The sequence below is a fragment of the Ambystoma mexicanum genome, chromosome 4p, assembly GCF_040938575.1.
Source record: "Ambystoma mexicanum isolate Mex_15411 chromosome 4p, UKY_AmexF1_1, whole genome shotgun sequence".
NCBI lineage: Eukaryota > Metazoa > Chordata > Amphibia > Caudata > Ambystomatidae > Ambystoma > Ambystoma mexicanum.
In genome coordinates, this window is record NC_090927.1 from 968,404,668 (window position 1) to 968,431,269 (window position 26,602).

Here is a 26,602-nt window from a genome sequence, read left to right on the forward strand (position 1 = left end):
CGCGTTTCCTCCAGTCCCCGTCATCCCGCAAGTGATGCGGAGGTTACTGAGGTTCGGTTCCCAGATGATCCTCATTGCTTCGGCGTGGGCCCGGAGTACGTGGTACCGGGACCTTCTAGACTTGTCCATCTGCCGTCCACGTCGTCTTCCCTACCAAGACGATCTGCTCTCACGGAATGGGGGTCAGGTTCTCCATCCAGAGGTCAGATCCCTCAATCTTCACGCTTGGCTTCTGAAAGGTTGAGGTATAAGGATTGGGACCTCCCTGAAGACGTGATGGAGGTGTTGCTCTCGGCCAGGCGGCCGTCAACTAAGTCTCTGTACCGTTGCCTTTGGAGAAAGTTCTGCGACTGGTGCAGAGTTTAGAATGTGGATCCTTTTGAATGTGACATTCCCATGGTTTTGTCTTTTTTGCTTTCTTTGGCCCACAGGGGCTTGCAAGTGGGGACCATTAAAGGTTACCTGGCGGCGCTGTCTATATTTAAGCGCTCGTCTGAAGAGTGTTCCTATTTTAGGATTCCTTTAATTTCGCAGTTTTTGAAAAGGCTCACTAATGTGGTCCCTCCGTCACCTTTTTTGGTGCCAGGTTGGGATTTGAACCTTCTTCTTAAGTTTCTTATGGGCGCTCCGTTTGAGCCTTTACATTCTTGCCCTTTGAGGCTGTTGACTCTGAAAACTGTGTATTTGGTTGCGGTTACTTCCGCTCGCAGAGTGAGTGAGTTACAGGCACTTTCAGTTAAGCCACCCTTCACTGTGTTTCACAAGGACAGGGTTGTCCTTGGAGTTCGTCCTTCTTTTCTTCCGAAGGTGGTTTCGAAATTTCATTTGAGCCAGAAGGTTGTTCTTCCGGCGTTCTATCCTCCTCCACATCCTGTGTCGGAAGAGGAGAGGCTCCTTAGGCTTGATCCTGGGAGAGCGTTGAGCTTTTATATTTCGCGCATGTCCCGGGTCAGAGTGGACGATCAACTTTTCATTGGTTACACTGGAAAGCGTTTGGGACAAGCTGTGACGAAACAGACTTTGTCTCGTTGGATTATTTTGGCTATCTCCGAGTGTTACCGCTTGCCGGGTAAGGACCCTCCGGCTGGCTTGCGGGCCCATTCTACCAGAGGAGTGGCTGCGTCTACTGCACTGAAGAGGGGAGTTCCTATTCGTCACATCTGTGATGCAGCCACCTGGGCTTCAGTACATACTTTTGTACGTCACTATTCCCTCGATTCCATCAGAGGGCAAGATCTGGCCTTTGGCAAGGCAGTTCTCTATTCCGCAATTTGATTGGGCATGCTAAATTTGTATTCTAAATTCTTTCCCAGCTCCTTGCTTGGTACTGCTTTGGGAGTCTGTCATAGATATGAAATACGTCGGAGGACACAATCCCCTCGAAGAACAAGTTACTTTCTTACCTGGTAACATTCTTTCGATGGGATGGTCCGATGACGTATTCCATATCGCTCCCTCCCTGCCTTCCCCGCTGCAGAATTTCTTTTGCGATTGCAGCTTACGTTCCGCAAGGCCTTGTGTTTCTGACTGGCAGTAAACTTGTGGCACATGTTCTGGGAAAAAACTATAACTGAGGCTATGGGCGTTGTGCGTCCTACTTATCACATCGGGTGACGTCGGCCGTCGGAGGAGGTCCTCGGGGACGGCGCATCAACGTCATCGACGCAGGACACAGGCGCCAAAGATTTTCCGAAGCAGCACAGCTGTGGACATTACCTGTCATAGATATGGAATACGTCGTCGGACCATCCCATCGAAAGAACGTTACCAGGTAAGAAAGTAACTTGTTCATCTGCTGCAATGGCCAGCTTCTTAGGCTCTAAATCCTTAGAATCTGTTTCAGCTCAGGGGAACAAGATGCAAAAATATGTTCAATCACGACAAGACATATCATACCCTCAAAGGTGGAGACCTTCTAGCCTTCAAGCCAGACAATCAAGTTCTTTAAAGAATCAGTCAATATGACACCCAAGTTCTTACTACTTACTTTTTGTACTCTCTAAACCTCTTCAAGTATTGGGCAGGAGTCTCCACAAACTTTAAAATGAGAGTTTGCTACAGCATTGCAAAATCTACTTTCAGCTTTTGACATTTCCATAATAGCACTACAGCCAGAATGGGGTAGTCTGCTGAGCAACCATGCAATCTTATCAGCATTTACAACCTCTTGAACTTCACATGCATACTCAAATGCATTCAACCAATCCATAATGTCATTCTTCTCCTCATACACACTAAGCAGATCTTTAGGAAATCTTGAATGATAGGAGGACCCAGACCCATGTCCAGATCCCTTGAATCCATTTGAAACTTGAAGCTTGGCCAGTTCCAACTGGTAATCCCGGTCTATCTGTTTTTCTGCCTGCTCGATCTTCAGCTTAGCCATGTGCAATTCAAGCTCCTTCTGCCTAAACAGCAGCTCTTGGTTCTTTAATTCCAGCATGGCCTCAGCATCAGAGGTTGCAGAGGAAACATCATCCACATACTTATGGGCACCATGGATGAGGGCAGCGACAGAACTGTCAATGCTGTCAGTGGGAGCAGCCCCACCTCCTTCTGCACTTTACGAAAGTCTGTGTGTGTGTCAAGCCGTTTTGATCATTGATGGTAGTGATGAGCTTGATTCCTTGTTCGGCTTTTATAAGGTTGGCCAAAGTTTTACCTGCCTTATTCCCTTCTTCGTATCTCCTAGCTTTTATGGGCTGTGCCATATAATAAACCTCTTTCTCTGCTAATGATCTAAACCTTGAAAGGTGCATTTGCAGGGGTCTGGTCCAGGTGCTTGTATATGTGCATCCTCCATCTCTTTTAGTACTTGCTCCATTTGTGTGAGCTCTGTCCTTATGTCCCGGAGAGCACCATGTACCCATGAGATCAGCTGTCCCCTCAGCCATATCTTGAAGGTTTCCCAGACCATGTTAACTGATTCCACTGAACACATGTTACGCTCTAAGAACTTGGTTATTTCTGTCCTCAATGGCTCTATCAATGTTTCATCTTGCATCATGTCTGGTGGCATTCGCCATATGCTTGGGGATTGATCTGTGTCCGTTAGTTTTATATCTAGAAAGACTGGGGAGTGGTCTGATAGAGTGCGCGGTAGTATGGTACACTCTTCTATCATGGGGTGAATCCGGGGGAGCAAAGCCTGTAATCTATTCGTGAGCTGGATGCACGGACGGATGAGTGGAACGTATAATCATGTAGGAGTGGATGTAGTTCTCTCCACTCATCTGCCAGTGGTAGAGTGGCCATTACTTGGAGAATCGTCCTTGCCGACTTTGTGTGGTTTCTGTGGGCCGTGGTTGACCTGTCTTTTGCCAGGTCCAGGATTGTATTATGATCACCTCCCCATATTACTTTCGCGTTTCCCACTGGTGAGATGAGAGCAAGTATCTGTAAGTAGAATTCTAGGGTGTCAACATTCGGGCCGTACGAGTTAATTGGAATCGTGTTCTTGCCTTGTATGGCTCCCCATGCAATTGCAGATCTGTCCTCTGCATCCACTTTGGACTAGTTATTTGGAATCCGGTTCTATGGTGAATCGCGGTTAGTACCCCCTGCCTGCGAGGAGTAGTCGGTCGCTATTTTTTGTTGACCCCAATTACGGGTAAATGTTTCTGTGACATTTTTGACTGCATGTGTTTCTTGAAGAAACAGGAAACATCCTGTTTCTTCAAGAAAAGTGTCCTGTGTCTATTGGCGTAAGCGAGGAGTTTTCTGGCTTTGATTTGATTCACTAGGCCCCTGACATTCCAAGTCAGGAATCTAATGCTTTGGGTAATTTTGTGTATAGCCGTCTAGACTGTGACAGTATTCCATGTGTGACTTTGTTTTGACTGGAACTTCTCTGGTATCTTGCATTTGTCAGTTTTTTAATGGGAACAAAGTTCCCCCCAACTTCTCTCAGCTGTTTTCTGTGTTTCTTATGTGCATCTGGTCTTCTTTGTTTCTCTCCTGACTATAGGCAACTGGCCTGACCCACCCCCCCCAACTGGACAGTGTATCCCTCTTTTTGAACTGCAACTTCTGCAACTGTGGGTAGTTCTGTATGGCCGCCAACATCAAGTATGGTTTGGACCGCCCATAATGGGGTGTCGCACTATCTTCTAGCGGATCGGGCAAGCTGGAAATCTTGTTTTTCGTTCGATCTCAGATTGATCATTCGTGTGTTGTGTTGAGTTGACGGGTCTGTTCTGATCGGAGAGAGTGGGATGTTTCTTTCAATGTAACCCATGGCTTCTTCGGGTGTTACAACAAAAATTAGCTCTCCCTGAGTGCTGCAGGTGGAGATTTGCAGGGAACAGCATAGCGTATGGTATTGCTCTGGCTTTAAGCTCTTTTTTTACTTGATCATACGTGCAACGGGCTGCCTGGACGCTGTTTGAAAAATCGGGGTAGATGTGAATTCTGGCAGTCATAGGTTAGCGTTCCTTTCTCCCTGGAGAGGCGGAGTATCATGTCCCTATCCCGATAGTTGAGTAAACATGCTATAACTGTTCTTGGAGGTGCTCCTGGTTTGGGCGGTGGGGCGAGGGACCTATGTGCCCTTTCAATGAGGAATTGTTGGGAGAACTGGGCCTTTGGAAGTATTATCCGTAGAACTTCCTCAAGTTATAACTCTATCAGGGTGTTCCCGCCAGGTCTACCACTCTAATATTATTCCAGCGTGATCTGGACTCCAGATCATCGCACTTGGTTTGCACCGCCTTCATCGCTTTTTTAATATATTCTATGTCTTTGTTCTGTGCAACTGACGTATCTTCTAGTGCACCGATTCTGGTTTCGGCCTCTGCAACCCTCGTATTCACTTTCTGTAGGTCTGCCTTGATTTCGGATATGTTGCTGACTGTTATCTAGCCTACTGTTCACAGCGACAAAGCCGGCCTGCAGCGCAGACATATATAGGGGTCATCATCGCTATCTCCAGCCGTTGTATTATTATAAGCCCTTGTTCCCTCTTCCGCCATGTTAGAGCTTGTGAATGCGTCCAATGGGCCTTTCTTGTTCCCTATGTTACCCTGTGTCATGTCCCAGTAGGTTGTGTGTCACTTGCAGGCTTGTGCACGTTAATTTCCTTTTCTTTTGATTGCTGGGTGGGAAACCACTTTTCAGTGTATTGCCTCTTGGCTTTGTATGTTGTTGTTCCCTGTTTGGCAGTGGGCCTCCTTTCCAGTATACTTGTCTCGGAGGGCTATGTGAGGCGAGCGTGGGTGTAGGGCCCGATCCTGGCTGTCCGCCTAGCCACTTATTCACTTTGCACAGTTCTGCCCCTCAAGACTCTTATGGCTTTGTTGTGGCTTTCTCACACCTTATTGTTGGGTTGGCTGCCGGTAGATTAGTTCTTCCGTGCGTGCCTCCCCTTTTGTTCCAATTTGTCCCGTGTGGGTGGCGGGTGTGTTGCTGGTGCAGGGGGATAAGTGCCAGTGTCCTGAGTTCTTGCGGGGGCTATGGAATGGGTGGGGCCGATGGTGATCCGTTATTTGTTTTGTCAGAGTGTGACAACCCAGTCTAGCTGGAGTTCCAAAAGAGTCTGGTGCTGTACAACAGGCTGTGAGCCCTGATCAGTGGTCCGCTGCTCCCCGGTAATATTGTTGTGCAGGGACAGATTCCCTTACCCGCACCGTTGTTCGGATTTGGGTCGGCGTACAGCCTCCCTCGACCCAATGAGCCGAGCCACTCGCTCACAGCTGGCCACCGGGGAGGGGCTGTACGCCTTACCCTGTAGCTGTTCCAGTGTCCACCGGGCCTCTAATTATGGCAGGAACCCGGACCGTCCCTTCTCTTGACCAGTGTGGTAGTGGCTGTGTTCCTGGTGACTCTCCTCTTATTTCGGCCGTAGTACGATGCAGTGCGCCTCCCTGTTGTCGGACCTGGTGGTGTCTGCTTGTGAATCGAGTCGCTGCTGGGGGCCAGGGCGGGAGAAAGTGTGTCTCTGCCCTTTACCAAGCTACAATGCTCCGTCTTGGGTCGCCGTTGATCGGAGTAGAGTTTACGAATTTATTGGGGTCCGGGTCTATAGATGCGCGAGTTCACCGAACAACCGCTCTGATCCGCAGGATTTTGTTCAAAGGATTTCTGAACGTGCGTAGCTCTCCGTCTAAGTGCCCATTTATGATGGCGTCCAACAGCGCGCCCCCCTCATCCCCCACACTTCTAGGTTTAATCACACAAATTGAGACTTGCACAATAAATCTCTCTGGTCATGCCCCAATTACGGTAGAGCTCAACACCTTAAAAGTGAAACAAAGATTGTGGTCCTGGAGATTTCCGTTAGCGCTGCTATAAGACCCCCAGGTTATAGAAGAGCTTGTTGAGCACATAAGAGAATACTTTGAGCTAAATAAAGGAGAGACTCCTATAAATATTATTTGGGATGCCTTCAAAGCAACCATGCGCGGGTTCCTCAGATCTGCAGAGGCCAATAGATATAAACGAAGTATCACACTAGAAGTAGAATTGGAAAGGGAATTAATTAACTCCAATCTTAAAGAAGATGGAAACAGGAATTTGGTCCAAAAAGAGTTTGTGGCAGTGGCTGGTAAACTAAACCTTTTAACAGCTAAGAAAGCAGAGAAAGCCCTTCTCATGCTGAAACAAAAATGTATATGAAGGCTAACAAAATGGATTGCTTACTTGCATCTAAACTACGGCAGAAAACAGCCTCAATGATTGTACAAAAGATTAAAATGCACTCAGGGGAATTGACATCGGAAACCATTAGTATTTGTGCACAATTTTACTCTTTTTATACAAATCTTTACAAATCAGAAACTCCTGATACAAAGCGGCAAAATTAACATTGTTATTTGGTTACTCTTTCCCAGATCACCCCAACGATTAACTTGGCATTGGAGGCATCTATAACCCAGCACGGACGAGGTAGTCCGTGTAATTCGAGAAATACCTTTAAATAAATCACCTGGCCCATACGGATATCCAGCCAGATTTTATGAAACATTTAGCAATTCATTAGCTCCATATTGACCAGATTATATAACTCTCTTTTACGGATACACACCAAATTTCCCACTCCATGGACGAGGCCAAAATAATTATTATCCCTAAACCTCATCTAACAAACGTGGGTTGTATCCCCCAATAGCCTTATAAACTCAAACATTTTTACTAAGGTTTTGGCCAATATGTTGGTGGATTTTATGCCTTTTAACCTTAACCAAGATGGGATTTGGCCCAAAATGTATGAGATTAATCAAAGCTAACTATAAAAACCCGCTGCGAGATTAGAGATAAATGGTCATTTATCACCCCCAATTGAGCTACAACCGGGAACTAAACAAGGGTGTCCATTGTCACAATTTTGTATGCACTTCATTTGGAGCTCTGCTGGTGGCGGTTTGACAAACTGGGGGAATAAAGTGGATACAATATGGAGGCATCTCCCACAAAATAATGGCATATGCCCATGATATGCTACTGATGGTAACGGATCTGGTTAATTCCTCAGACAGCTGCTTGGGAATTGGAACTCTTTAGAGGGGCGGCAGGCTTAAAGATTAATGTAGCTAAGTCTGAGATTTTAAATATGTCCATTTCACCATCCAAAATGCAAGATTTTCGGGAAACCACCCAATTAGGCTGGGCACGGGCGGGAATAAAATTATTGGGAGTAGTTATAACCCCTAGTCTACAAGGATTGTATGCAGCTAACTATCCCACATTGCTAATTGAGTTGGAAGGTAGATCCCCCTCACTATATCAAGGTTGGCCAGAATAAATTCCATAAAATGGTCACTCTTCCTAAGGCGTTGTATATCTTTCAAGCATTACCAGTGAGAGTGCCTCTTACATTTTTTTGCAGATTACACAGAGCTATTTCTATATTTATATGGCAGAATAAAACGCTGCAATGCTTCCAATTGAATGGGTCGGGATGGGCCTTCCTAACTTATTGAAATATTATCGAGCAGCCCAAGTTAGGGTGATTAGAGAATGGTCCATGGGTGAAACTGAAAAAAAAAAGATTTAGATGGAGCAGGCTGTGGGAGGATCCCGATTATCAGAGATACTATGGTTGTCAAAAAAAGATTGCCTGTCTAATATACATGCAAGTGACAAGAAAATTGGGACACAGTAGTTAATGAGCATAATTAGACCACATATCCCCCCCCCCCCCACTCATGTTTTTCAACCAACAGTTCACCCCTGGCCTAGAGCCTAATGCATTCAAAGAATGGAAGCAGGCAGGCTGTGTAAAACCTAAAGATATTTGTCAGGGGGCAGAGGTACAATCTAAGCAAGTGATGGGTTTAACTGAAAAAGCTAGATTCCGGTACTTTCGGGTGAGGCACTGGATCCTCGCCGCACCGGTACACAACGCAGCGATAAAAGAATTGGCACCCCAGGAAAAATGTATAACCTCCGACCCAGGGGACAAAGCCCTTCTTTCGAATTTACATAAGCTGATGGGGGGAACTGGAAACTAAAGGTCAATTAGCTACAGGCGACAATGGCAAATAATGTTGGGGGAAGTGATATTATACTCAGACTGGGAAAACCTGTGGAAAACATCTCCAAACTTACAAGATCAATCCAAATTAGAGAGTTGTGGATCAAGATAATGGTGCCATTGTATTATACTCCAGTTTGCTTGTAGAAAATGAATTCATCATTGTCTGATAAATGTTGGAGGGAATGTGGTGTGGTGGGGTGGGGAATTGGGTACATGTTTGGAGTTGTCCAGTAGTGAAGGACTATTGGGAAACAGTAAACAAGCATATGAACAAAATGTTTCCCATGCAAAGGACAAGATCCTTACACTCTTGCCTTTTGCTGATGGAGAAAGACTTTAGAAAGCAACTATAGTCAATACAAAAGGCATACGTTCTATTGCAACTGGCTACATTACTTCCGATCGCCTAAAAATGGAAAGTGAAGGAGCCCCCTCACCTCACAGAGTGGTTCACCAAAATCTGGAACTTTCTCGCAATGGAATAGATGACCTATTCAATACAGGGAGCTCAATCTACCTTCTCTCAAGACTGGAAAGTAGTGCTTTACTTTTTACATAAAGCCTATAATGTTGCATACTTCCCGCAGAAACCACGTATATTGAGAATTGCCCAAGACAGCTACTACCACCGTATTATAAGTTGAGAATCAGTTGTTACTGTTGAAGCTTCTTTCTGTATAATGGGATGGGATGGGATGGGATGGGGGGGGGGGGGTTACGGGGCAGTTTGGGGGAATGGTGGCAATGTTGGGTTTGTTGTAAGGTATAACAGAAATGCCAATATAAAAATAAAATAAAAAACCTATTCTAGGCTAGAAGTATGTTCCTACCAAGAGAAATACCCAGGAGCAAATTCACATGGAAATTCAAATCAGTAGTTTGCCGGGGAGAGAAGCCAGTCACCACCATCACCAGCATGTAGAACCAGTTCTCAAGAAAATTACCCTCGGGGGAGGAGGGGCGTTGTGGTGTGCCAACAAAGATGGGTGCTTAGGTGCTGAGCTCTGCATTTAATAAATCCTTTTGGCAAATATCCTGCAGAATGACTGAACCTCAGAAGACCAGAGGCACAGATTACGAATGCTGAGAAAGTGGGGGCATCAGCGGGGGAGGTTGGTGTAAAACAGCGTTGAGCAACACCCGAAATGGCTGTTGATCGCTTGGTACGGTCCTGAGAGTGCAGCGCGGTTTGTGCACCAAAACCATGGTTCCCACTACGAAAACAAGTTTCATCGTAAGTGACATATGGTGAGCAGTGACCCCGTCCCATGAAGTAAGAAGCTGCCTAGCTGAATAAAAGCCTGACCCAAGAAACGAGTGGCTGCAGGCTGGGATACAAGCCAACTGGCCGAGGACAGGGAAGCACCTGAAGCTCCGTCCACATAAGGTACATGGCAGTGACACCCCCGGGCAGAATTATCGGGCTCCCAATGAGATATCAAGAGTGGTGGAACACATTCCCAGTGCTGCGATAGACGCACGGGCCACACAGCATTGCAAGGCAGCATAAACACCCCACTGAGTAGGAGCGGGAGCCCCCGCAGGGATAATATGCCGGCAAAGGAGGTTACTTAGGAGCGACATTTAAAAAACAAAGCCATGGGGGGTGCTGTTGCGCCAAAGCAAGATGGCGGCCTGAGTCTAGAGCTCCGGACTGTGAGAGAGCACACTTTGGAATATATCCTTGCAGATACAGCGAAACAACTTCTAACTGCTGTGGTCGCCGTGTAAGCCTGCAGGCTGCACACACACGCCGAGATCTGGACCGTGAGACCCCTCGAGACCGCTGCTGTGGCCGTCGGTAGGATCAGGGCAGTGGACACCTGGCCTGCTGCGGGTGCGGCTCTGCTCTGCCACTCAGCACCCCGGCGCGGCCGGCCTTGTGTGGGAGGGGCCTACTGACGCAACTACTCGGCGTTCCTCTGTGCCTAGCCCAGCCAGCGCACCCAATACTCCTGAACGCCGTGACCTAGGGATTCTTCGCTCTACAGCGACCCGAGGACTGGATCTGGTGCCCCCTGCATCCTGCGGTTCTGGGCCGGGCGCCGCGGGCGGACTGTCCCGCTGCAGCTGTCTCCGCGCCGGACCGCCGCTCGCCTGCCCAGCTCCCACACCCCCTGTCCCCAGAGGCACTCCGGTTGCTGCGCATGACAAGGTAGGGGGCCGTGGGGGTGTTGGGGGTGGGCTGCTCCCCCCGGGGCCTCGGCGCTGGCTCCTGCGGCGGGGGGCCGGCCTTGGTTCTCCCCCTTTTTTATTTTTATTTATTTATTTTGCTTGCGGGGAGCATCTGCAGCGGCGGCATGACTCTCTGCCCAACAACAATTGTAATCCGGGCGCTCTGTGTTGGGTGACCGTCGCCTGAACGCTGCGGCGGCCCGGGCCCTCGGGGGGGGGGGGCTCCCCCCACTCCTCCTCACTGTACTATCATTGATCCTGCCATTGTCCTCCAGGAGGACCACCACGTGAGCCCTACTGTCGCCTCATTCTCATCCCTCCAGGAGGCCGAGGCCCTGTGGGGAACAGGCTTGGGTGCGCCCCTCCTGGCACTTTTCCGTCATTGGCGCTTGGGGGTGCTGCCCTCCCCCCGGACCTCAAAGACTTATGGACTCCTATGACTGGGGGTCCCCCCTGCATTATTGAGGTCTGTCGGGGTAACAAGCGCAGGAGCAGCTCAAACCTCTTAATTGCTGCACACATACTGCCCACAGGCGGGCCTGATCCTGGCCTCCAACACCTCTCTCACACAGTACTGGTCCTGGGGACCTGCGCCACCGGAGTTCCACTCTTACCAGCTTCACCCTAATTGATACTCTATTCCTGCTGCCAAGCTCCAGGGTCTAGGCCATTGGTGATACCTCGACCTGCCCCGACCCCGGAGAGATATGTAACTGGCCGCCGCTGCTATGGCACACACATACATGTTCAGGGGAATCCTTGGAGCATAATCTAGCTGTGTGCAGGTCCCAGCCCAGCGGCCCTACGGTCGACACTACTTGCCACCCGGATACCCCTGATCCTACAGCAGCCCCCGGGGATACTCCACCCCCTCTGTACGCCCATACTCTCCTGAGCTCCCGGATCCCTACCTCGAGCCTCACCATGACCAAGGGAGCCGGTGCCGGGAAAAAACAAAGCTCACTGAACATGTTCACTAAAACACCGTCCAAGCCAGCATCCAACACACCTGAGGAGGCACCTTACACCTCGGCCCCCTCAGCCTCTGACGACTCACAGAAGATGCTGGAGTTTATCCGAGATGGTTTTACTACACTGCATACTAAACTAGACGACATGAATGGGGCCATCTCCTCCATAAAAGCTCATATCGAAAGAAATGGATGGACGAGTCGCTGATGTGAAGGCTAGGGTGGGGGTGGCAGAAGATGACCTGGGCTCTCTCCACGCTGCGGTCTCCACACTTAACAATAGGGTATCGGCAGTGGAGAAGAAAAATGATGACGTCGAATCTCGTTTGAGACATGACAACCTACGCATTGTCGGTATACCCGAAGACAATATCATGGAGCCCATGGAGGACTACGTGGAACGCACCCTCATGACACTCCTAGATTCCCCCAAACTCTCCCCGCAGTTTGCTATAGAGAGAGCACACCGTTCCCTGACCGCAAAACGCAGACTGGGGCTCCCCCACGACACATCATAGCCAGGGTCCTAAACTTCCGGGACCAGGACGCCCTCCTACGAGCGGCCAGGGTCCACCTCTACCCAGATTATTCGGTGGCTGTGCAAAGGGAACGCCAGATTTTCGCAGCTGTGAAAAAGAGACTCGGAGACTTGGGAATCAAATACTCCATGCTGTTCCCCGCAAAATTAAGGATTGAACACTCCAACAAAACCTATTTTTTTCACGATCCCTGAGGAGGCCTCTAAGTTCCTGGATGAGTATTTCCCTGGCTGATCCATCGTCGCCTCAGTGGAAATTCAATCTGTTATGGAATCAGACAAATCGGCCTATGCCAATGATGGGCCGCTCCCAGCCTTGCTTATACCAATTGCTATTCTCTCCAGGTTTACAATGATTGTTAGTCGGTTTCCCTTGTTCAGCTGATCCTTTGTTCTCCGATCCGCTTAGTATACATGATCTACTGGTGCTTGACTCTTGCTGATACCTCAATGCTTCCCCAGCTCTAAAATATGCACATAATTGTTTAACCTGGGCGTTGTCGTTATATCGGGGTCATGACTGTGTTCACAATTATACAGTGACATATTTAACCCTTGCGTTGTGCAGTTGCAGGTTTCATTGGGCCCTCTTTGCTATACCATAACCCGCTACATGCTTAGACTACGCGGAAAACCCTAGCTAACCCAGCTGTACTGGTAATCTCCTTAATCTCTCTCCAGTCTGCTGCGCCACTGCTAGGCCAGCTAACAGGCCCCCAGGCGCAGATGCCGAGAAGTTTGTTGTGGTTGGGTCAGGGTTTCATTCCTCAAGTTTGGGGAGGGATGTGGGTGAGGGTAGGGGGAAGGGGAAGTTATGTTAAAGTCTTGGCAACCGCCAGAGAGATCACACATAATACTTTAAGACAACACAGTACCATAGCCAAGGAGAGACACAGCCCTAAACCTAAATGGCATAAACCAACTTGAACCCGGGGAATAAATATTCATACACTCCCTACATGCCAAGGTCGGATAATAGCCTAACTTTCATGACCTGGAACGTAAGGGGTCTAGGCAACTACAAAAAGATGCGGCAAATACAACTTTATGCGGAGCGCCAAGCTGTTCAAGTATTATGCTTACAGGAAACCCACGCTCACTCGGAACAGTGTGAGGGCTTCGCTAAGCAATGGGGCCCCCAGAGATACTACACTAATTATTCCACTCAGAGTCGAGGCATCCTCACCTTAATACACAAGGGTCTTAAATTCTGTTGCTCCCGCGCGCAGATAGACTCCCTTGGGAGATTCGTACTCATTGTAGGCAAACTGCAAAATCAAGAGGTAGCCATCCTGAACATATACGGCCCCAATATCGATGATCCCGAATTATACCTACAACTGGCCTCAATCCTAGAGAGTTACCCCTAGATCCTGATCATATGGGGCGGCGACTTCAACTCTATTCTAGACGTTAACCGAGATAGGTCAGGCTCCAGACCTCGCCAACTCTCAAGGGCAGCCTACATGATCCTTACCACTCTCCCCCGACTAGCAGTTGTTGACGCTTGGCGCTTAATGTACCCTGACTCTCGCACGTATTCCTATTACTCCTCGGTCCATGACTCGCACTCTAGGATAGACAGATGGCTCATATCGGATATACTGATCAGGTGCCTCTCCCATTTGGCTATCCTCCCCAGAACACTCTCGGATCACTCTCTGGTGGTCATCTCACTAAACTGGGGGCATGTCTTTGAGAAGACTAGACAATTAAAAATGAGGCCCCAAGTCCTCCTAGACCAGGCCTTCGCTTCCGAGCTTCAATCTTTTTGAGGTCAACACAGGTTCGGTAACTACACAAGCCGGTCTCTGGGAATCGGATCGCCATATCTAAAGGGAGCGGGATCCTGAAAAGCATCCGGGTGGATATCGCAGACAGTGAATCGTCCCTAGCCAATCTGGAGTCCCAATATGCCCAGGACCACTCCCCCGATATACTGGCTTCATTGGGTTCGGAACTTGACAGATTCCGTGAACTTGCAGAGCGGGAGGTTAAATTCCTAGATAGCCCTCGGGCCGTGAGACGATATGGGGAGGATGTGGGGCCGCGTACTGGCCAGGTTGATCCGCCACGAGTTTGGAGCCCCCAACATTCCGGCAATAGAGAGAGCTGACGGAACACTTACTACCTCTCCCCAGGATATCAATACAGTGTTCCTGACATTCTATACCTCCCTATACTCGAAGGCCGATGGCCCCCATATCTCAGAAATCGACTCCTATCTGGAGGAACTTCCTCTCGCAGTCCTATCCACTGACGCCTCTTCCGCCCTCAAAAAGCCCTTCACTACTGAAGAGCTAACAGAAGCCATTGACTCACTCGCGGCAGGAAAGGCCCCCGGCCCTGATGGCCTCATGGACTTCTACAAGCGTTACAAATCTATTCTGGTCCCGCCATTACTGACGCTCTGGGAGGAGGCATGCGAAATAGGTACACGCCTCCCCTCCCCCCCCTCTCTCTGTGAGGCCATGATAACAGTCCTTCTCAAACCTGGTAAACCCCCCACCCAATGCGATTCATACCGCCCCCTCTCGTTAATAAACTGTGATGTTAAAATATACGCGAAACTCCTTGCTAATCGTTTGGCCCCATTCATGCCCCATATCGTTCACCCCGATCAGGCAGGTTTTGTCCCAGGTAGGTCCACATCCCTAAATCTTAGAAGACTTTTCAATGTGATTGGCAGGATCAACCCAAATACGCAGGCAGTGGCAGCAACTCTGGACATGCAGATGGCGTTCGACTCAGTGTCTTGGGAGTATTTGTGGCGAGTCCTGTTAAAATGCAAATTTGGCCCCAACTTTCTGACCTGAGTCAGACTCCTCTACACCAACCCAGTCGCCAAGGTCTGCACCGAGGACAGATGTTCCACCCTCTTCCAAATAGCCAGAGGGACACGACAGGGATGCCCCTTTTCCTCGCTAATATTTGCAATAGCTATGGAACCTTTTGCAGACATGTGCCAATCGCACTCCCACAGGGGTCTGCGCACGGTGGGACAGACCGACATTGTCTCCTTATATGCCGACGATGCCCTTCTTTACATTCGCTCCCCAGAAAACAACCTTGCTCCAATCCTTAACAACGTGGCCCGATTTGGACACAGATCGGGACTGAAAGTTAACTGCTCTAAATCAGCCCTATTCCCGCTTACTGACAACACGCAACCCCCCTCTGATCTAAGGGATTTCACTTGGTCTCAATTCAACTTTATGTACCTGGGGGTGTTGGTGTCCCGACACACTGAGAAGCTACGCGCTGACAACTATCGGAATTACCTAACCAATCTGACCACCAAAACCACGAGTTGGGCTAGACTCCCTATCTCCCTAGCTGGTAGAATCGGAATACTGAAAATGGTGGTGCTACCCCAACTCTATACCGATTTACCAACCTTCCACTAAGGCCAGGCGAGGAATTCTTCAGAAAGCTACGCGGCATAACTAACCCCTTTCTCTGGCACTCCGGTGCAGTCCGCCTCAAGCTAACCACACTCACTGCCCCCAAGGAATTGGGCGGGTTCAGCGCCCCCGACTTTCTCAGGTACTGGGCGGTAGCCCAATCCCAATTTGCTTCCCATTGGTTCAACACCAGCGACCTATACCCCCCACCCCCCTCCCCATGTCCGACTTGAAAAACTGAAGGCCAGCGAGCGTACGATTGGTTCCCTCATTTTCAAGCCCGTCCCGCCCGATCTCGACTCAGCAGACCCTGTTGTTAGTACATCCCTTGCACTCACAAAAGTGTGGGCAATGGTCACTACGCCTCACCCATTTCACGGTGACCTGCCGCTCTGTAACTTCTTTCCTGATGTCCCATACGTTTCTCAATCCATGGTGTCTTGCTGGGCCGCGGTGGGCTTCCTGACTCTTCGTGATGTCTATGTACAGGGCAACTTCCTTGAGTGGTCGGACATCCCCCCCCCCCTCCCTCAAGCGTAAACCATCAGCATGGCTACAATACTCTTCCCTCCGCAGGAACCTTAAAGCCAGATACCCAGGATTTCCCACAATACCACCTGACGATCCCATAATCGCTGAACTCTGTTCCACTGATGCCTTCAGAGGGAAGGTATCAAGACTTTATAACTTGCTACAGACCAGAGCCGCCCCTCCTTTACCAAACTAAGGCTTAAATGGGAAGAGGATCTCGGAGTTGAGGTTACAGATGAATGCTGGTCCCGTATGTATGCGCGCACACAGGAAGTGTCCTACAATTCTAGATTCAAATTACTACAGTTTAAGGTACTTCACAGATGCCACCATACACCTATTAAACTGCATCACATGTTCCATGACCTCTCACATGCTTGCCCCAGATGTGGCGCCGATCAAGCCAATTACATTCATATGATTTCTGGCGCGACATATGCTCCACAATATCCGACATACTAGATTACACCATAGACCCTGCCCCTATTTGCTGCCTCTTCCACGAGTTCCCCAGATTGAAACGTGACTCTAGGAAACTGGCAGGTTTTTGTATGGTGCTGGCAGTATGCTGCATACTATTATGTTGGCTTCGGCCCACTGCGCCCACCTATGGGCAGTGGTTAAGGGCAGTCACCTGGGCACATGACACTGAAGAGACCTGGGGAGCACTTCAGCATTCCCACTCGAGACCAAGGGACATTTGGCGGCGATTTTGTGAATACATGTCTGCTTTGACCTCCAACTCAGACTCGGGGTTTTCACACCCTTCCCAATCCCCTCGGGCATCCCCCCTGTGAGGCGCCCCTAGCCAGCCCTGGTCGCACTACCTCTATTACCATCCACTCATCTTAAGTTGAATGTAATCTCGCATTGTATTGTGTTTCATGTTGTTTGATTTACAAACGATTGTCATGCTATGCTTATCTCTGATCTGGTATTGTTCTCTCATTTGTGTTGTCAAGACGAATAAATGAAGTTAAAAAAAACCAAAGCCATGGCACGGGTCTGCGCTGCTCATTGAAAACCAAAGCCTGAAATCACTTGCCTCCCACATAACCAGGAGCCGGGTCCTCGCTGACACCGCGTGGGGACAGAGACATCGCTGCTGGGGGGCGGATGATGGTGCGTGACCCTGGAAAGCGCAGCCACCCCCAAACCATCAAAGTAAAAGCTTCACTCAACAAGCATTTGTGGCACAGCAACACTGAGATCAACTTGTCACTGCAAAGGGCTGGCCCTACAGCACATGAACACCCAGTCTGGGAGTAGGGCAGGAACGACATAAGGTGCTTGCACGGAGACGCCATGGTCCTGCAGCGGATATCTGCTCTAACCTCAGCTCTAACATCGATACATCACTGCGAGACCGGGGGCATAGGCTTGCACTGGTAAAGAGCAGAACAAAACTGCTGTTGCGCCTGTGTATTCACTCTTTCAAGTTATTGCTATTACTGCAAGACGGAGGGGAATCTGTCTCCACAGTAATAAAGCTCACAGCGGGGGAACAAAGCAAGACCAACTTACTACCCCCAACCTACGCACCTTGGTAACTCTCAGGAAGAGCAGCAGAAAGAAGGTGCGCACAATCTACAACCATCCAGGTCAGCCGGTCTACCTGTGGTGGACATGACACTTGGTGCAAAGGGAAACAAAAAGGGCCCCATGGATGCCTGCACAAGTACGAACAATATGGAGGAAAGTGAGGGGACCCAACAGTCCACCTCAACGGCCAGCCAAGCCCACACAAACATGAACATGGACTCATGCATGGCAGCACTACAGGTGGGCTTTTCTGCAGTAAACTGCAAACTTGATGAAATTGGCAGTAGCATAGTCTCCATCAGAGCAGACTTGCAGAAGGTGAATGCCAGGAAGAGACTAGGGCGAGTGCGCTGGAAGATAGTCGTCACACACAACAAAGACATTAATAAGAGTCTAAAAGCGGTGCCGGTCAAATGCGAAACCAGAATCGGGGTCTGACCATATCCGGGTGGTGGGCATGGCTGAGAGACCCATAAACATCCCGATGGGGGTGTTCCTGGAGGAGGAAATCTGCACAATGTTCCCGGACACGCAATTCTCGCAGCAGTTCCTCATTGAGAGTGCCCACAGATCTCTGGCCCCACCACTAAACCTGGCGCCCTGTCCCCCACTGCCACCCCCCACTCCTCCACACGTACCATAATTGCTTGCCTACTAAATTACCGCAACCGGGACCTGATAATCCGATTGCCACAAGATAAGGGCACTTTGTTTTATGATTCGACTGTGATCCACATCTACTCTGACTTCTCGAATGGGGTGCAGGCGGCCCGACGCACATATCACATCAAGAAGGTGCTCAGAAAGGAAGATGCCCGACGCTATGATGTTCCCAGCTAAGCTCCATTTGCAACAAGCTGGTAGTGCCCATTTATTTGAAACCCCGGAGGAGGCCATGGCGTATATTGAACAGAACATTACAGCTACATCCACCAGCAGCTGACCTATGCTTCTAACCGATACATGCTCAACCAAGCGTAAATCTGCTTGGCCCACTGGGCAAATACAATACAAGGTTCTACCATTCTGCTTGAGTCGTATAGTGCGGCTCCTGCAGGCAGAAGGTTTTGAGGCTACCTGTTGTGGCCACACAGAGCAACCCACTGTTTCAGACAAGGAAGTTGTGGTATGGGGATACTCCATCCAGTTGGGGGGGATGTGGATGGTGAGGGTGGGAAGCAAGGGGGTGGTGGGTCGTTAGGTTAAATGAAAAAACTGACGGTTGGGAAGGGTACACAGTGTCTAACAGAAAGGGCAATTATGCAACTACATTCATTAAATGGCAGCGCCCGGACTGAATCGTACGATGAAGCTCCTCACCTGGAACATTAGAATGCTATCCGGTTAAAGCACAGAAAACTCTGCCGTATGCCAAGCTGCAGGAAACACATGCCACACAGAGGGTGGTGGAGTGGGGCCCTTTGCGTATGGGTACCGAGTACTCCACATAGTCCAGGGGGGTGCTGACCCTCATACAGCAACGTGCGGGGTTCCAGCAACTCGATCCATGGTGGATCCGGGGGGACGCTATGTAATTGTATGGGGTTTTTTTGCGGAATCGTGAGGTAAAACTGGTCCATACATGTGGCCCGAATACAGACGAACCTGACTTTTACCTACACAGCATCACACAAATATCACCAATAGGCGATGCCAAAGTCATATGGGGAGAGCTTAACACTATCCTGAACCCTCAGAGAGCCAGAACATCCAGAAGCCCCAGGGTGCACATCAAAGCTGCATTGACAATACTTCAAGGTATGTTCACATTGCCTCTCATGGACGCCTGGAGAGAAATGTATCCCGACCTGGAGTACACCTTCCACTCCCCTTGCAGAATTCCAGACACGCATTGACCACTAGCTATGCTCCCCAGAATACATCCCCCAGGTGATGGAGTGTACCATCCTCCCACGAGGTCCCCATGTTGTTGGACCATTCACCGGTCCTGCTGGAACTGGTTATGGCCGACCCGTAACGGGCCGCATCTGTGGCGAATGCCACCAGGTTTGCTGTGTCAAGGCCATCATTGAACCCTTGAGGGTGGACATCACAGAATACTTTGACCATAACGTGGGCTCAGTGGAGTCGGTGGCTACCGTATGGGAATTATTCAAGGTATGGTTACAAAAGCACCTACTGTCACGGTCACTTGGCACGTTGGGGGTTATCAGAAATGAACTAAACCACACAGAACTCGCCCACTCTCCCTCGAAAACGCACACCCAGAGACCAGGGGTTGAGAATCTCAAGCCATTACAAGAGCAGCTATAGAAGTACAGTGACCTTGCTCACAGAGAAATGTTTATATATCACACACCCAATGAGGGCCAGGCGTTATGGCGAAGGGAATAAGGCTAGCAGGACTCTGGCAAATTTAATTAAGGCAGAACATGGTTTTAGACCAATCTCGAGTATTGTGGGAGCAGAAGGGGTAGTTTATTCGGATGCCGAAAAAATAGTCTCCTTAGACTTCTGCGCAGCACTATATGCAAACTCAGTCCAGGTGTCAGTAAATGAGCTAGAGCAGTACATGGACTCATTCCCACTCCCCACTCTAGAACAAGAGGACAGAGTGATCTTGGAACTCCCCCTTACATTAGAAGAAACTAGACAGGCAATAAAGGACCTGGTAGCAGGGAAAGCACCCGGACCCGATTGCCTTGCGTTAGACTTGTACAAATGTTGCACGGCAGAACTGGCCCCTAGACTGATGGATATGTGTGAGGAGGCCTTATCAGTTGGTACACTATGCATATCCATGAGGGAAGCAATTATCACAGTCCTGCTCAAGCCACACAAACCCCTGCACAAACCCACATCCTACCGCCCCTTAAACACAGACACCAAAATATTCGCCAAAGCCGTTGCGGACAGATTGTTACCACACATGAATAAACTAGTACACCCCGATCAGTCGGGTTTCATCCCCACGAGATCCACCTCCCTGAATTTACGTACATTGTTTGCCATGATATCCCAGCTGGACCCCAGGGCAAAGGTGATATCGATTTTGCTAGACTCTGAAAAAGCATTTAATTTGGTTTCCTGGAAGCATATGTATGCTGTGCTGGAGCGACTGGGGTTCAGGCCTAGGTTCCTGGGTTTCATTCGTCTACTATACAAAGACACCAGTGCCAGAATAAGAACAAATACACTTTATCACCTGGGTTCGCACTTCAGAGGCACACACCAGGGATGTCCTCTATTTTATTTATTTATGGTTCTTGTATAGTGCAGAAAGCCCTGGGGTATCCAGGCGCTTTAGATTAAGGATATGGTTACAGAAAGTGCTAGTAACATACAGATACAAAGTTACAGAACAGGCAGACATAGTGCCTGGAGAAGTGCATGAGATATATACTTAGGAAAGCTCACCTCTTGTTACAGGTAGCTACATAATAGTATATGTCGGGTCATATCAAGTGCAAGGTAAACATACTTGGGGTTAAGTTACCCCCTATTGGTGCAGGGAACTTCAACATAGTATAAATAGACACATGGCAGGTACATTAATTACATACTTTGGAAAACTTGCCTCTTGGTGCGGGGAACTACATTGTAGTATATATAGGGACATATGTAGCAGGTACATACTTTTGCAGACTCACGCTGTAAGGAGAAGTACATAAAATACATGCAGTACATAGAGTGGAGAGGTGCATCCTCTGGGATAAAGAGGGCTACAATAGACAAGTGTACAGAGGCAGATATAGTGCACCAGGTAAGCGGGGCATAGAAATGATATCGACGGCTTGCATTATAGGAAGATAAAACACATTGATCATGTGAGAATCTTAACGGATGATGCAAGTAATGGATAAGTGTACTGTTTATTGTCATCCGTATGGATAGAGGCCTCCATAAAGTCAGGCTCAGTCGGGAACGTGAATGTTGTTGAATAGGGAGAGTGCCGTGTATCAAGAGACCTGTCCTGGTATCTGGACATTGACCAGATGAAGGAGGTGAGAATCAAGTCTCCGCGGTACTCTGTGGTTGGAGTACTGGTGATAGATGGTGTAGACTCCCGGGATTTCAGGGAGGGGGCGATCTTGGCGGTACAGTCGACTAGATATGAGCAACTGTGGAAACGTCACTCAGATCAGGCCAGAATCGAGAGAGGCTCGAAGGGAGCATGGGAATGAGTAATGAAGCGTTAGCAATGGAGCATCGGGTTGTGTGGCCGACAGATAGATTAGATAGAGGGGGAAAGCCAGTATGGGAGGGTGCCTGAAATGGTGTGCCGCTTGCCTGAGGAGATATCTGAAGCTCTCTGATCAGACAATGGTGGCAGAAGGCAGGAGTTGGCATTGCAGGAAGGAGAGCAGTTCCAGGGAAAGACAGGGCCCTTGCATACGGCCCTTACAAATAGGCCCGGCTTCGCCTCCCGGCTCGGTTGGGAGTGTAGATTTGTTGCTGGAAGATGGGAGGAGTGCCAGGCCTATTTGTAAGGGCCAGGTGGGGGAACAAAGCGGGAACAAAGCGGCGGCCATCTTGGTAAAGGCTGTAGGGACATTCAGATTCAGATTCCTGATAGTGGATGCTGGATCAGTCCTTGTGCCCAGATGGAAAGGGGGCACATCCTTCTTTTGCAGTCAGAACTTGGGGGGGGGGGGGAGACTGTCTTCCCTCATCTTCGCCCTCACTATAGAGGGTATGGCAGCGTACCTAAAACACAGACACTTATGTCGGGGTGTCTGTTTTCATGGCCCCCCCGTTGATCTCCCTTTAAGCAGATTATACATTAGAGACCCCAAAATTAACCTAGCCCCGGAAATACGGGATGTATAAGAATTTGCCAAGTACTCTGGGTACAACATCAACCAGGCTAAGTCTGAAATCATCCCACTGACACAGGGGACTGTACGATCGATGCTACTGCGAATTTTCAGTGGTCCCCAAGCTCAGCCCGATACCTTGGGGTCATAGTGGCCACTGACAGACACTCTGTACACCACCAATTACGAACCATATCCTGATATCAATGTATGGCTGCACTGCCCTGCTGAAGAGGGTCGAAGTACCAAAACTCGTATATGTGTTTAGTAGCATCCCAATATGGCCCGAACAAACTTTCTTTGATAGGTTACAGACGCTTGCCTCTAATTTTGTTTGGCGGGGTGATACAGTAAGAATGAACTAGCCTAAATTATGCAAAAAATATGACACGGGTGGATTGGCTGCCCCAGATTGAGAGCTTTATTACTATGCCGCACAAGTCTCAACTCTGGAGAGACAAGATTTTAACTGTTTCTATCTTCCAGTGTGCTTCCAAACGGCTCGAAGGCACTAGGCCCGCAGTCACCAAGTTGGAATAGAGTCCGACAAATGAAGATTTGAAGCACCTCATAGGCACTAAATGTCAATAGTCACCGCTTTTCAAGAACTGTTTGTAGCTTTTGTGGTCCTTTATCCAGATTAATTACTATCCGAATGAATGTTTGTGTGAACAAATGCTGCTGCAAACTACGGAGAAATATCTGGTGCCCAGCTGTATACAATATGTAGACCAGGGTCATAACTGCTGAAAAGGACTCTTCCGCACAACTAGTGTGTAGATAGGAATTAATGAAAGGGGATGTATGCTAGGATGGTCAGGGTTGCGCAGAGTGGACTGGAGGAATGACAGGGGAGCGGATAGCAAGATAAGCACGGAAGTCATACACACTTGATCAGTCATGCACAATTCTCTCCTGCTCTGTGTTCCACTGACTCCATTCCTCTGAATAGTATGCTGCTAGTTGTTAGTCCGGCTTGATGGGGCTTCCCAGGGAGGCTAGTAATGGCAACTTGACGTGGGGATGGTCACCCTCTCACCCAGCCTGCTGAGACTGCCTTGACTGCCTCCTTGTGCTGCTCCACGGTGTTGGTTGGGGGTTTGTGTTGAAGCTCTGACTGATTAACAAAGATAGTTAAGACTCTGGAAGTCACGTTGGCTCTGCCCCAACTGCCTCTCTGTACCACTCTGCAGAATTCTATATTTCAAACTGGGCTCAAATCCCTGCATCACCACTTAACTGAAGTGTGTGATCTTAGACAAATCCGTTTTATCTCGTGGCTTATACGTAAAAAGTACTGATTCTTTCCTCATTGTATTCTAGAAACAAAGTGTACCATTTATTCTATTGCTCCATAAATAACAGTGACCAATCATGGAGTGCCTGAAGACCATACAAATGGCAATGGTATGCGGTATAAATCAACCTAATATATTTGTTTGCTTTTTGGTTTACGCATGACAATTTCTTGTAATGTTGCTTTCTGTGATACCATCAATTATCAAAGCCTCATGTCACCTTCTGGAACATCATTCTTTTTGATTTCACACTGTTGTCAATAAATATGCAAATTAGGGCCCCCTGCACGTCATTTGTCACACATGCCTTTGCACACCATAGAACCTGCCCTGGATATTGATCACGGGCATCATACTGTATACAAAATTGCCTACATCCTTTCCAGTGGCAGCGTCTCAATGACCTCTGTTGCCAACTTTCTCATCTGAAGCGTGTTGGCAACCCCTTTTGAGAGACTGTTCCCAGAATATCCTGTCCATTGAGACCATTGTATATCCCATGACATTACTCTTAAATCCCGTCCCCTTTCCTCCATACTGCATGGTGTCCCTTCCAAGGGACGGGAGACGGACCCTTTTTCACCAGAAAAAACCTTCGTCCCCTTTAAATTTAGAGGCACGTGGGGGTGCGGCCTTGGAAGCATTTGCTGCCCTGACTCTGCCCTCCAGCGCCACACCTCAGTCCCCTTTTCCGCGTCGACGGGAACCGGCCGAATTCACCAGCACCCCTGGGTTTGGCTTCGGCCATGTAATTCCACGCGCAGATACTTCTGTCTTTTTTTGTTTTGTCTTTTATGATTACAGGTACTCGGTCCTCAGGCATCCCGCTCCTCCCCGGCGCATTTCAACTTCCACAAGGTTCAGCAGGTGTCCATCCTGCGACGGGCTCTTCCCAACTTCAGACCCCTATGCCCTCTGCCTACGTTGCCTTGGCCCAGACCACGGTTGGCAAGCTTGTAAAGTGTGCAAGGCCCGGTCATAGAGGTCTCTGAAGAACTAGTCCGGTGGAGGGAGCTTTCCAGAAGTCGCCTCAAGGACTTCGTGAAACATCGATCCAGGCCCAAGGTAGGGCCTCTATTTTCCATCGCCCCTTGCAAGGGAGACTCCTTCCCAAGGACTCGCCCGTGCGGGAGAGACAGCTCAGGTCCTCGTACCAGCACGTGCACCAAGGCTGCTCCAGCTACTGGCCTACAGGACGAGGGATCCTCCCACTGACAGTGTTGAGGCCCCGGAAGGTTCTTGTACCGGGTCATCAGCCGAGGGGCTCCGCCCTTGTACCGGCATTATGTCTGAGGGGCCACGCCCTAGTACCGCCAATACGTCCGAGGGGGTGCCTAAATGCAGCTCTTCTGGCCCCCGGGCCGAGGGTGCCACACCTACCGGGTCTAGGCCCGGGGAGCAGGGTAGGCCTCGCGATCCACACTGAGTCCTGGAGGAGGTTGGGCCCTGCGAGTCGAGCAGCACGACGCAGGCACGTGTCAGGCAGCTCGACAAAATGGCCACCGTGCCAGACATCAGCATACGTCTGACGCAATTAGAGGAGTTCGGCGAGTAACGAGTGTCAAGGTGGGACTGGCCTCAACCAGGTATGTGGCCTACAGCCTATCCTTCATTTGTGCAGGGCAGGCTCCTGCTGCGTCTGTATAGGCAGGGTGTGCACCGGTTCTAGCAGCCTCCCGCTACCCCGCCTATATCCCCTACCACGCCTCCGCCCTGTGAAGACAGGTTCTTTGAGAGGTTCCTCGGGCTCATGAAGTCCCCTTTGATTGGGGCTTATCCTCAGGGATGCCATTAGGAAGGTGCTCCCTCCAATGCTTCCAGCACCTCCAGCTCTTCCTCCGGCGCAGCCTCTGCCTCCGGCCCCCCCAGCTGATTCCTCAGGCATTTCCTTACCAGCCTCCTCCACAGCCTCTGGCTCTGGTACCCCAGCCGGCGGCTCCCTCTACAACCTCCTCCCCCACCCCACCGGCGCAGGATCCTCCAGACACTCCCTCGTCAGCCAAGGCCTTCAACGAACACCTTGCAGGGCTGGTGGAGTACCTGGGCCTCCCTCAACCAGAGGTCAAGCAACCGGCAGAGGGGGTCTTTGCTGAAGTTCTCACGTGACGCCCCTCTGCCAAGACGGGAATTCCTCTGCATACCGATGTAATCTCCCTGGCCAAAAAGGGTTGACTCAAGCCCCACTCTGTCCAGCCAGTCATTCGACACCTGGATGCCAAGTACAGACAGATGGAGGGGGATACACTCTTGCTATCGGCCCATCCGCAGCCACACTCCTTGGTGATTTCTGCGGCATCACTATACTCCAAACCTCAGTCGTCCTCAGCCTCCTCCTCAGCAACACTATTAGGCAAGGAGGAGAAGATCTTGGAGGCTTACGTGAAAAAGCTGTATTCCAAAGCGCCCTTGCATCTTTGTCCGGCCACCGCTGGTGCCATGCTGGCGGCCGCTAACCAAAAGTTATGGCTGGAAATTGCGGACTTCCTCCCGGAACTCCCCACGCAGAGCCAATCACTTTTCAAGGCGGGACTGGCTGAGGCGAATCTGGTGGCGCAGGACCTCATGGAGTCCACAATGGCTCATATTGACAGCTCTGGCCATGCCATTTGTATCTCCAAGGACATGAGGACAGCCTGGCTCCGTGCAACGAAATTTAACCCGGATGTCCAGGAACATATCTTGGATCTTCCGTTCGAAGGGGGAAACCTCTTCCACTCCATAATGGACGAAGAACTGGACAAAAAAACACCGCTCACAAACGGCCAAAGTCTTTATCCATCTTAACAAAGACCACGCCCAAATCGTACACCCAGTCACAGCAGCGCTCGGACAAGGGAGAAGGGCATACATACGGAGGGTTCAGCGGCTTCCAGGAACGGAGATCCAGGCAGC

General features: G+C 49.6%; 1 protein-coding gene across 1 annotated transcript in view; it reads left to right on the forward strand.

The window, feature by feature from the left end:
* The window catches only part of CD164 (CD164 molecule), a 693,925-nt gene that overhangs the window by 643,428 nt on the left and 23,895 nt on the right, over nt 1-26,602 (forward strand). The gene's annotated exons all lie outside the window — the stretch shown is intronic.